Raw genomic sequence first — 13,439 nt, forward strand, 5'->3', positions numbered from 1 at the left:
AAACATTTCTGGATTGGACCGAGAATTGCCAAGAGGCCTTGGTTTACTACCGGTAGACCACCTGTCAAGTTTCGTACCATTTGGACTTTGTTTGATGCTCCAACGGTTAACCGAGGGAACGAGAAGGCCTCGTGTTTGTTGCAGCCCAACACCCCTCCAAGTTGGCCCAAAACCCACCTAAACCCTCTCCATCATCTAGAGCGTTCGATCATGATCACGTGGCCGAAAACCGCACCTCATTTGGGCTCTCCTAGCTCCTCCTATGCCTATATATAGTCCTTCCCCAAAAATCCCGGATCCACTCCAACCCTAACCCTAGTCCCCGTCCATCCGGCGCACCGGACACGTCCGGGCCGCATCGGACACCGCCACCGCCCCAACCGCAGCGCGCCACGTGGCGGGCGCGCCCACTTCACCGCCGCGGGCCCGGGAGCCCATATCCGGCCCTCCACGCCGCCGTTCCGGGCCGAGGTTCCCCGCCGCCCGCGCCGCCCTCTCCTCCATCTCCGGCCGCCCGCGCCGCCCAGCTCCACCACGACATCACCGGAGGCCGCTGCGTCCCTCGCCGGCCGGAGCCAAGCTCCATCCCCGCCGGCCCGACCCCGCGCTGCGCCACCGCACTTCTCGCCGCCAACGCCGCCGTCCCCGCCGCCTTCCTCCCGCGCCGGCGTGCGCCGCGCCAAGTTCCGGCCGGATCCGGCGAAGCCCCCTTCTCCGGCGACCTCGACTCCGTCTCCGGCGATCCTCGTTCCGTGCCTGAACAGTAGATCCAGATCCGGATTTGTCTCGGGTTGACTTTCCGTCCCTAACTCTAATTTTTTGCCTATGTTCACCGTGCCGTATCTCCTCATCCGTAGCTCTGTTTTGGGCATATAGCATATAAAAATGTTCGTCTCAGAGAGTACATCATTCCGTTCCATTGCATCATTTTCATTTGCGTTCATCTTGATGCCCGAAATGCTGTTAGAAGAGGGCTACTTGAGATAATTGTCAGATCTGCTGCTCCATTTAGATATTTGTCATATTTGTCATGATTATTGTGTGCATGATATGCCCTGGTGCTCTACATATGTTTTGTTAAGGATTTTGCCATCTTTATAGAGGTGCAACCCATGTATTTTTGTGATGTGTGTGGTGACTAGCACGAGCTTGCAAAGTGAGGCACTTGGTAATGCTGATTTCAGGGACTTAGCAATTCCACTAAGTCCTTGAGATGTTTATCTCATGTTGCCATATGTTCATGTTGTTTCCTAGTGATCTGTGCCTCTTTTGAGGATGATCAGTAAGGATGTTTTGTTAATCTTGTAGTTATCTATCCATCCATGTCTTTATTTGCAATTATGGAGCACCCTAGCTTGAGTCAATCGAGCTCTACTTTTGCTACTTCGTGAATCTGGGCAGATTGTCTACTTGTTAGCGATTTTGCCGAGGATGTTGTAGTTGATCCGTGCATGCTATGCTATTGTTCTTGCCATGTCTAGCTTGAATTTTGTGTATTCTTGATGGATGTATGCTTAGCTTGTCATGACTTGCTCTGTAGTGAGTGCATCGAGCTCGTAAACATGCCTACTTAGTCTGAGAACTGATTATGTTTTTGCCATGTTCACATGCTTGCAATTGTATTTTCTGATCCCTTTTGGCTCAAGGTCACTAAGGGACTTTTGTTAAGCTCTTTGAGTAGCTCCATGCCATGCTTTACTTTGCCATGTTCAGGTCCTGTAGCATATAGTTTTGTTGCTCCGAAGTGTGCAACCTGATCTGAAATTCCAGACAAGTGTTAATTTCACTAAGTCTGAGATCTGTTTACCATATGCATTTTTACCATGCTTGTTTGAACCTGTTAATGGATGAATTGGCCATAGCTCAGTGCTATACTTTTGTTAAGCATCTTGAATGCATCACTGCCATGTATTTTGATGCCATGTTTGGGTGCCGTAGCATGTTCATCCTGTTGCATTTAGATGGCTACTTGCTGTAAATCGCAGAACGTGGTCATATTTGAATTGCTTGCCATTTCCAAACCGTAACTCCGATTCCGGCGTTCTTTATATCGTTTTCAAGCGATTTCATCTCATATTTCCAGTGGCACACATGGATTTCCATGTTGAGGCCAGGTTCATGCATTCCTTGTCACATCTTGCATATGCATCCCGCATCGCATCCCGCATAGCATATCATCTTTGCATCATATTGTTTGAGCTTTGCACGTGGTTGATTGTGTTCCGTTTGCTTGTTTGTCTTGTTTGGGTAGAGCTGGGAGACGAGTTCGCTAACGAGGAGCCCGTTGAGTTTGCTTTCGAGGATCTAGTCAACTCTGACAACTTTGCAGGCAAGATGATCATACCCTCGAAATCACTACTATCTTTGCTATGCTAGATGCTCGCTCTTTTGCTATGCTAATACTACGATGCCTACCACTTGCTTTCAAGCCTCCCAAATTGCCATGTCAAACCTCTAACCCACCATGTCCTAGCAAACCGTTGATTGGCTATGTTACCGCTTTGCTCAGCCCCTCTTATAGCGTTGCTAGTTGCAGGTGAAGATTGGAGGCCGTTCCTTGTTGGAACATTATTTAATTATTGGGATATCATTATATTATCTTGTTATCTTAATGCATCTATATACTTGGTAAAGGGTGGAAGGCTCGGCCTCTTGCCTAGTGTTTTGTTCCACTCTTGCCGCCTTAGTTTCCGTCATATCGGTGTTATATTCCCGGATTTTGCGTTCCTTACGCGGTTGGGTTATAATGGGAACCCCTTGACAGTCCGCCTTGAATAAAACTCCTCCAGCAATGCCCAACCTTGGTTTTACCATTTGCCACCTAGCCTTTTCCCTTGGGTTTCCCGGACTCAAGGGTCATCTTATTTTAAACCCCCCCGGGCCAGTGCTCCTCTGAGTGTTGGTCCAACCTAGAGCACCGTGCGGGGCCGTCCCTTGGCAACATGGGTTACGTTGGCTCCCGTACGCTTAGCTTATCCGGTGTGCCCTGAGAACGAGATATGTGCAGCTCCTATCGGGATTTGTCGGCACATCGGGTGGTGTTGTTGGACTTGTTTTACCATTGTCGGAGTTGTCTTGAAGAACCGGGATACCGAGTCTGATCGGAATGTCTCGGGAGGAGGTCTATTCCTTCATTGACCGTGAGAGCTTGTCATGGGCTAAGTTGGGACTCCCCTGCAAGGATTTGAACTTTCGAAAGCCGTGCCCGCGGTTATAGGCAGATGGGAATTTGTTAATGTCCGGTTGTAGATAACTTAAACCTTAACTTAATTAAAATGAATCAACTGAGTGTGTTACCGTGATGGCCTCTTCTCGGCGGAGTCCGGGAAGTGGACACGGTGTTGGAGTAATGCTTGCGCAGGTTGCCCTCTAGTTTCTCGCTCGCGCTTTGCCTCCTCTTCTCGCTCTCTTTTGCGAACAGGATAGACACCATATTTGCTAGTCGCTTGCTGCAGCTCCACATATTTACCTTGCCTTACCTTTGAGCTTAAATAGTCTTGATCGCGAGGGTGCGAGATTGCTGAGTCCCTGGGGCTCACAGATTACTATTACACCAGATGCATGGCCTGATGATTCCGCTCCAGGTGACGCGCTTGAGCTCAAGTGGGAGTTCGACGAGGACTCTCAACGATACTATGTTTCCTTTCTTGATGATCAGTAGTGGTGCCCAGTTGGGGGTGATCGGGACCGTGTCGCATGTTGGGTTATCTTTTATTTTGGCGCCGTAGTTGGGCCATGAGTGTTTGGATGATGTAATGTTATTTATGTACTTGATTGACGTGGCAAGTGTAAGCCGACTATGTTATCTCCCCTTTTATTATATATTACATGGGATGTTGTGAAGATTGCCTAACTTGCGACATATGCCTTCAATGCGATTATGCCTCTAAGTCGTGCCTCGACACGTGGGAGATATAGTCGCATCGAGGGTGTTACAGATCAGTAGGTTCGGGGGGTATATAAAGATGTTTTATCTTGGGGGACAAGCAAATTGTAGAAAAACGAAGTCTGGAAGGTACCCGAGGTGGGCACAACCCACCTGGGTGCGCCTGGCAAGCCACGCGCGCCCTGGTGTCTTGTGCCCACCAGGGTACGCTTCCTGGTTGTTTCTTATTTTCCTAATTTGTCTTATATTCCAAAACTGACAAAAAATATTTTTGCGGATTTTCTAGAGTCCGTTTACTTACGGTGTCACGTACCTCCTTATTTCACGATTCTGGAGTGTTTCGGAAGGACTCTTTTATGTGTTCTTCCGGTGTCAAAGTTTGGATAATATTACTTTCAACATTAATGGGTGTACCTAAGATATAATGTTTTATTCGTTGCCCATTAACAACCTTCGGGTTAGTACCTTTAGCATTATTTATTTTGATAGCTCCAAACTGATAAACCCCCTCGATAACATATGGTCCTTCCCATTTGGAGAGGAGTTTTTCTGCAAAGAATCTAAAATGAGAGTTGTACAAAAGAACACATTCTCCAACTTTAAACTCACGCTTTTGGATTCTCTTATCATGCCATCTTTTAACTTTTTCTTTAAATAAATTGGCATTTTCATAGGCTTGGATTCTCCATTCACCTAATGAACTAATATCAAATAACCTCTTTTCACCGGCAAGTTTGATTTCATAGTTGAGTTCTTTGATTGCTGAATATGCTTTATGTTCTAACTCAAGAGGCAAATGACAAGCTTTTCCATAAACCATTTTATAAGGGGACATACCCGTAGGATTTTTATATGTTGTTCTATAAGCCCAAAGTGCATCATATAATTCTTAGACCAATTCCTCCGGGACCTATTGACAGTCTTTTGCAAGATTAATTTTATTTCTCCATTGCTAAGTTCAAATTGACCACTAGACTGAGGATGATAAGGTGATGCAATTTATGATTGACATCATACTTGGAAAGCATTTTACGAAAAAAAACCATGAATAAAGTGTGAACCACCATCAGTCATTAAATATCTAGGGACTCCAAACCTTGGGAAAATAAATTCTTTAAGAATTTTAATAGAGGTGTTGTGATCAACACTACTAGTTGGAATAGATTCTACCCACTTAATAACATAATCAACAGCAACCAAAATATGTGTATACCCATTAGACGAAGGAAAAGGTCCCATGTAATCAAATCCCGAAACATCAAATGGTTCAAGAGCAAGTGAATAATTCATAGGAATTTCTTGACGCTTACCGATATTACCAATTCTTTGGCATTCATCATGAGATAAGACGAACTTACGGGCATCCTTGAAGAGAGTAGGCCAATAAAATCCAAATTGCAATACCTTGTGAGCAGTTCTATCTCCAGCATGATATCCTCCTTATGCTTCGGAGTGACATTTCTGTAGGATTTGTCCTTGTTCATGCTCGGGTACACAACGTCACATAATACCAACTGATCCTTCTTTATAAAGATGTGGGTCATCCCAATAGTAATGTCTTAAATCATAGATGAATTTTTCTTTTGTTGGTATGTAAAGCTAGGTGGTAAATATTTAGCAACAATGTAATTAGCATAGTTAGCATACCAAGGAGTGTTATGAGAAACATTTATTGCAGCTAACTACTCATCAGGAAAACTATCATCAATAGGTAGTGGGTCATCAAGCACATTTTCAAGCCTAGACAAGTTATTAGCTACGGGGTTCTCAACTCCTTTTCTATCAGTGATATGGAAGTCAAATTCTTGTAGCAAGAGAACCCATCGAATAAGTCTAGGTTTAGCATCTTTCTTTTCATAAGATATTTAATAGCAACATGGTCAGTGTGAACAATTACTTTCGAATCAACAATGTAAGATCCAAATTTATCACAAGAAAACACCACTGCTAGAAATTATTATTTTTGACTATACACAGTAGGGAAAAACCCCACTGCAATTTTTTTCATTTATTAAAGAAAAGAGCAAAACAGACCAACATTTAAATTACAAAAGGCTTGAGATAAGCCAGAAAAAAGAAACAAAAAAAGGAGCTAACTATCCAAAAATTACAAGACCAGGTTATTTTCAAATCTGAAAAAGGAGCAATCAGTAATTTTCAAATCTGAAAACTCTTGCTTTGGGAATAGCAGTACAAATTTTAATCACACATGGCAAATGATCAGAACTAGGCTTAGCTAGCGGAAGCACGGTAGTATTGGGGAAGGTGGTCATCCAAGAGAGGATCTTGTTGCATATTACTCCAACTAAATTGTCTTCCATGCAGAGGCAACCCCACCAATCATTGGTTACTAATAGCCTCATTGAACATTACTATATCATTAACATCTCCACCAAGTCTGTTCCTATCTGAGGGTGATCTAATGAAGTTGAAATCCCCAATAAGAATCCAATCCACATCAGCAGGCATATGAATATTCTGAAACCAATCAATAAACTCAATCTTTTCTTGTGGTTCGCATGGTCCATAGATATTAGTGAGTATCCAGGACTGATTTGAAAGCATACTAGTGAATTGTATGGAAAGAGAGAATCTATTTTGAGCAATAACCTCTCCAATAAACACAGAACCATTCCAAGCAATTAGTAGCCCACCTGAAGCCCCAATAGAGGGGAGAAAAGCAAATTTGCTGATTCTATTGGGACATAAATGTTTGATGTATGCAAGATCAAAGGTTTCTCTCTTAGTTTCTTGAAGACAAAGAATGTTGGAGTCACTCTCGTCAATTTTCTGTCTTAAAGCCAACCATTTATCTTTAGAGTTCATCCCTCTAATGTTCCAATTAAGGATGTTCCAACTTCTATTTGTGTTATTCATGGTAACTTATGGGCATAAACAACCAATAGTCAAGCACCATCACTTGATCTAAACTTACAACTAACTGATCAAACCGCAGCAACATGGGCCACATCACATCACATAATGACCACATCATCCAATAGAAGTATATCATAGAAATACCATTAGGGCAGTACATCACCAGATAGTCAAAGTCTACAAAACAAGAGCATTCCAAGATTACAACACATATAAATAGACCCAAAAGAGACATGAGGAGCTAACAGGACTGCCCCTCCAACCACCACTAGACTGCATATGTACTGTCATCAGGGAGACTTTGAAGTATTCCCCTCCCCTTTGGCCAAGGGCACCTTGACCAGCTCCTCCTGCTTTCTTCTTGGCTTCTTGGCCAACTTGTCCTCCAACTCCCTCGCAGCAACCTTACAGAAAGAGGCAGTGAGATATTTTACAACTGATTTTTGTGTAATGGGAGGGACAACATTGCAGGGTAAACATTTGGAATTTGAGCAAGAATTTCTCTTATACCCAACATTATCCTTCTTAATTCTATCACTCCTCCTTACCTCAGTTTCCACCAGGGGAGTTTTGCCACTCCTCCTCTTCCTGAGGTTGTCAGGTCCAAAACACTACTGCAGGTTGGTGCTAACGCGACACTACGATCAGAGACCCTCCGACGAAACTATGTGTGATGCCATAATCGAAAACGGTGGTGTAAAATAATCCTCAAAAATGTGCAAAACGTCTGTGATGGAGGATGCATCAAACATGGTTCTGATTTTAGTTGCGTGTGCAATGTAGGGCATACGTTCAACTCAATTAACTATTTGCGATGAGGAGGAACAAAAGAAACGGGCAGCCAGATGAAGGTGTGTGCGATATACAACATACGGTTCACTTGGATGAACTGGTTGTGATTAGGCAACACAAAAGAAATGGGCAGCCAGATGAAGGTGTGTGCGATATACGACATGCGGTTCACTCGGATGAAATGTTTGCGTTGAGACAAGAGAACAGAAATGGTTTAATATAACAAGATGTGTGTGATACGTGGCAAACAGGTCTGTAATCATAAATGTGTGCGAAGACTGATAATAACACAGACGATTGCTTCTAATAAGACGTATGTGATGTGCTCTGTCTACACAACATCTATTGGCCATTGGGGGACAGGCGGTCATCTGGATATGCCATAAGGATGCGAAGAGGCATCCTATCAGCAAGGACTAGCTGTTCCACCAGTAGCTGATGTAAGAAAACTTTCAAGTTAAGTGTGTTCAGGCTGGAGCAGCCATCAGATGGGTGACTGGATGGGAAGTTGTGTTGATGTTAAATTAACTGATAGGATGGGTCATATCTGTCAAATTAAATGACTGATATGACCCAACCCATGAGTTAATTTAACGTCGAGGTCCTTGTTTATTTTTATTTTTTAACACATGTAAAAGAAGGTCTACCGCATTACTTTTTGACAATGTGCTATACGTGGCATACAGTTGATCCATCTGACCTATTTGTGATGGAATAGGCTGTGTGTTCTGTGGGCAAACACTTGCTAGTATTCAACCGTTTGGGATTGATGAATTCATCACCGACAGGTTCCCTAGTGTAGTCAGTGTTCATCTGATCATCATCTACTTCTTGTGCTAGCTCGATGTTCCTTCTATGCAAAGTTTCCATTAATTGATGGCGTTTTATGAACACACCATCATTTTTCGCCATTTCCTCACATGTTTCCCACCACCCAGCGATATTGCTCATAGGCGGCGCGCGACGCACGGAGGCGACAAGCACACCATGTAGCACATCCACCTTTTCCAAGCATGCCAACCTACCGAAGTGCCGCCTCTGCCATCAACCTCGTCGACGAGGAAAACGAGCAGGCGCCACGGCCCGTCGAGGCCGAGGCGCTCCCCGGCAACGGGATGGACGATGCCGTGATGTGCGTCATCGCCAGGGTTGAGCAGACCTTTGGCACATGGCGCTTGAGAGCCTCGGATCAAGATAGGCATCTCAGCGCCGACAGGCTGCAGCTCGCCGCACAACATGATCAATGGTGCGCCGCAGAGCAAGTTAGGCGCATCCGCACCGATAGGCTGCGGCTCACCGCACGGCGAGACCGTTGGAGCGCCGCAGAGTGAGAGGCGCAGCGAGCCACACAGCAAGATCGGATCCATCGGTGCTTGCCTACTATCGACGCGACGTCACAGCTGGGTACACGTCATGTAAGTACCCCCATTCCTCGCCTGGAGTGGGTAGAGGCCCTCAGCGCCCTACTTGCACCAAAGGCCGGCCGCGCCGTACTTGCACCGGACGCCCGCCGCGCCATTCGCATGGGTACCGCCGTTCGCCTTGTCTGCGGCCCGCTGGATGCCAACACGCTGGTCTGTAAGCTCGACCGCCTGGCGTAGTAGAGGAACATGTCCGTCGCATCCTCGAGTTGGTGATCTCCGATGAAATAACCAACTTGGAGCTCGAGATCGCGCTCCAGATGTACCGCGAGCGTGTCGACCGCTTGGATGAACGCCTGCACGAGTTCAGGCAGAGCTAGCCAAGAGCTACCGTAGGCAAGGGCTGCTGGTCATGGTCTCATGGATGTGTTTTATTTTGAAAAGTCGTTTCGATGTGGATAGCTATGTATTCACAGCAATCATAGTATTGCTCTGTTTATTGCTCGGTTTCAATGTGTGTACTCTGTTTTCCATTCTTATATGTTCTGTTTCAATGTGTGCATATACGCTTTCCATTCTGTATATGTGGATGATAACAGCTAGATTCAAATTAGTATACAAAAACAGATAGTAAATGGAATTCATAATATGTATATATATATATTAATTGTTCATTAGTTCATCACAGAATATATATATATATATATATAATATCATCACATATACGTGATGATACTTAACTACTAGGTACAATGCATAAAATTGAAAACGAACAATACTAAAACTAATAATCCCTCCTGGGATCAGTATTCCAGCAGCCCCTCTCTAGTAGCTCCCTAGTGTGCGGCGTCTTACCAGTGCGGAGGCAGTATTCCGCCTCCTCCGCCTCGCAGCACTTGACGTACCGATCTGCCTCTTGCTGGTGGACGCGCGCGGCCGATCTTGCCATTTTGTTGGGCGCCCACCAGAGCTCCTCGTCGGAGGCATGCTGGAGCTTATTGTCCCAACTCCACGCAGCGACAAGGAGCCCAACGCCTACGACCTTCCTCATGAAGTACCCATCTTCATACACCTCCTCGGCACGACGACTTGCCCGCCCCCAAAGCTCTGCCGCCTCCTTTTTCCAGGCGGCATCACGGGCTTCATAGGCCGCCTAGTACCAGGCTTCCTCCTCCGCCATCTCCTTCTAGAATGCCACTTGCCTAGATTTCTCAGCCGGCGGCAGCGACTTGCATAGATAAAGATTGTACTGGCCCCAAAACCAATCCAAAGTTGGGGGGTCCGGCGCAACCTCATCAGGAGGCACATAGGGGTCCTCGTCATTGCTAATCGAGTGAGCGTCCTCGGGGGGCGGCGACTCCTCATCGACACGTGGGCAGACCGGCTGCGCCATGGCAGAGATTTGAGAGAGAGAGAGAGGGCGAGCGAGGGGAGGATGTAGATGAGAATGCAGGCAGAACGAAGTGAGCAAGGTAGTATTTATTGGCGTCCGGAATCTAGATTGATGGGGACAGTACACACGCCGGTTGCCGGAATTTACGAGTATGGTAGTTTGAATTACACACGATTCCCGCAGGAAAATCACTGTGTGAACAAAATTGCCAAAAATCTGTGTGTGAACAAAATTGTTGATGATTTCTAATGCAAAACCGTGTTTGATTAATGATCCCCGCCACTCACCTACCAAACATCGAGCCGTGAGATAGAGTGCCAATCGTGTGGGGGGCATTGTCTTGCCAGATCTTTACATTTTCTTTTTTGAACACCAGATATTTACACCGTCTGGTGATTTTTTAACTCGCAAACAAGTACACAAAAATATGATTTTTCAAACCGCCATGGTCAGGCGTTGCATGTAAATGTAGTTCAAATTTGAATTACAGTCATTAAATGGTTAGAAAATCACATAAATGTCTTTAAAGGGTCAAATGACCCCTGAAATTTTCCAAATTTTCACATGACAGTTGTATAAGTGCACGTTAAACATAGAAAAAAATTGAAGGCCGTAAGAGGAAGCTATCTCCCATTCGTCATCAAACCTACATTGTTCCCTCTCAGAACCATGAACCTTCTAGTGAGTTGCTCCGGTTTGTGAGGGGTGTGTGTCCAAACTTTCGTCAAATAGGCCAGTTTTTTACAACATCATCTTGGTGGCATGACATTAAGTAATGCAAGATTTCATGTTTTTCTGATCATTTTTTATTTATTTGAAATTAAAATGCCATGGCACTCCATGCATGTGCCCATGCCTTGAGACCAATATGTTTGAAAATTCCTTCTAATTTACTGCACATGGAATTAACTTGCACACAAGTACACAAAAATATGATTTCTCAAACAATTTTGGTTAGGCGTTGCTTGTAGATGTAGTTCAAATTTGAATTACGGTCATTAAATGGTTAGAAAATCACTTAAATGTCTTTAAAATGTCAAATGACCCCTGAAATCTTCCAAATTTTCACAAGATAGTAGTATTAGTGCATGTTAAACGTAGAAAAAAAATTGAATGTCGTAAGAGGAAGCTATCTCCTGTTCGTCATCAAACATGCATTGTTCCCTCTCGGAACCACGGACCTTCTACTGAGTTGCTCCGCTTTGTGAGGGGTGTGTGTCCAAACTTTCGTCAAACATGCCAATTCTTTATCACATCATCTTGGTGGCATGACATTACATCAACCAAGGTTTCATGTTTTTCTGATCACTTTTCAATTTTTTGGAATTAAAATGCCATGTCACTCCATGCATACGTATGCATGTGTCCATGCCTTGAGACCAATATGTTTGAACATTCCTTCTAATTTACTGCACATGAAATTAATTTGCACACAAGTACACATATATGATTTTTCAAACCGTTTTGGTTAGGCATTGCATGTAGATGTAGTACAAATTTGAATTACGGTCTTTAAATGGTTAGAAAATCAATTAAATGTCTTTAAAAGGTCAAATGACCCCTAGAATTTTCCAAAATTTCACTTTACAGTTGTAGTAGTGCATGTTAGACGTAGAAACAAATTGAAGGCCGTAAGAGGAAGCTATCTCCCATTCGTCATCAAGCATGCATTGTTCCCTCTCGGAACCATGAGCCTTCTAGTGAGTTGCTCCGGTTTGTGAGAGGTGTGTGTCCAAACTTTCGTCAAACTTGCCAATTTCTTTACCACATCATCTTGGTGGCATGAAATTACATCAACCAAGGTTTCATGTGTTTATGATTTTTTTTGGAATTAAAATGACATGTCACTCCATCCATACGTATGCATGTGTCCATGTCGTGATACCAATATGTTTGAAAATCCTTCTAGTTTACTGCACATGGAATTAACTCGCACATAAGTACACAATATGATTTTTCAAACCGTTTTGGTTAGGCATTGCATGTAGATGTAGTTCAAATTTGAATTACGGTCATTAAATGGCTAGAAAATCACTAAAATGTTTTTAAAACGTTAAATGACCCCTAGAATTTTAAAAAAATTCACATTACACTTGTAGTAGTGCATGCTAGACGTAGAAAAAAAATTGAAGGCCCTAAGAGGAAGCTATCCCTTGTCCGTCATCAAACATGCATTGTTCCCTCTCGGAACCACGAGTCTTCTAGTGAGTTGCTCCGGTTTGTGAGGGGTGTGTGTCCAAACTTTCATCAAATAGACCAATTTTTTTACCACATCATCTTGGTGGCATGACATTAAATCAAGCAAGGTTTCATGTTTTTCTGATCATTTTTTTAATTTTTTGGAATTAAAATGCCATGGCACTCCATGCATGTGCCCATGCCTTGAGACCAATATGTTTGAAAATTCCTTCTAATTCACTGCACATGGAATTAACTCGCACACAAGTACACAAAAATATGTTTTTTCAAACTGTTTTGGTTAGGCATTGCATGTAGATGTAATTCAAATTTGAATTACTGTCATTAAATGGTTAGAAAATCACTTAAATGTCTTTAAAAGGTCAAATGACCCTTGAAATTTTCCAAATTTTCACATGACAGTTGTATTAGTGCACGTTAGACAAAGAAAAATATTTGAAGGCCGTAAGAGGAAGCTATCTCCCGTTCGTCATCAAACATGCATTGTTCCCTCTCAGAACCACAAACCTTCTAGTGAGTTGCTCCGGTTTGTGAGGGGTGTATGTCCAAACTTTAGTCAAACATGCCAATTTCTTTACAACACCATCTTGGTGGCATGACATTACATCAACCAAGGTTTCACGTTTTTCTGATCATTTTTTTTATTTTTTGGAATTAAAATGACATGTCACTCCATGCATACGTATGCATGTGTCCATGTCGTGAGACCAATATGTTTAAAAATTCCTTCTCATTTACTGCACATGGAATTAACTCGCACACACGTACACAAATATGATTTTTTTTTCAAATTTTTTTGGTTAGGCGTTGCATGTAGATGTAGTTCAAATTTGAATTACGGTCATTAAATGGTTAGAAAATCACTTAAATGTCTTTAAAAGGTCAAATGACCCCTGGAATTTTCCAAAATTTCACATTATAGTTGTAGTAG

The sequence above is a fragment of the Triticum aestivum genome, chromosome 2A (assembly GCF_018294505.1).
Source record: "Triticum aestivum cultivar Chinese Spring chromosome 2A, IWGSC CS RefSeq v2.1, whole genome shotgun sequence".
Taxonomy (NCBI): Eukaryota; Viridiplantae; Streptophyta; class Magnoliopsida; order Poales; family Poaceae; genus Triticum; species Triticum aestivum.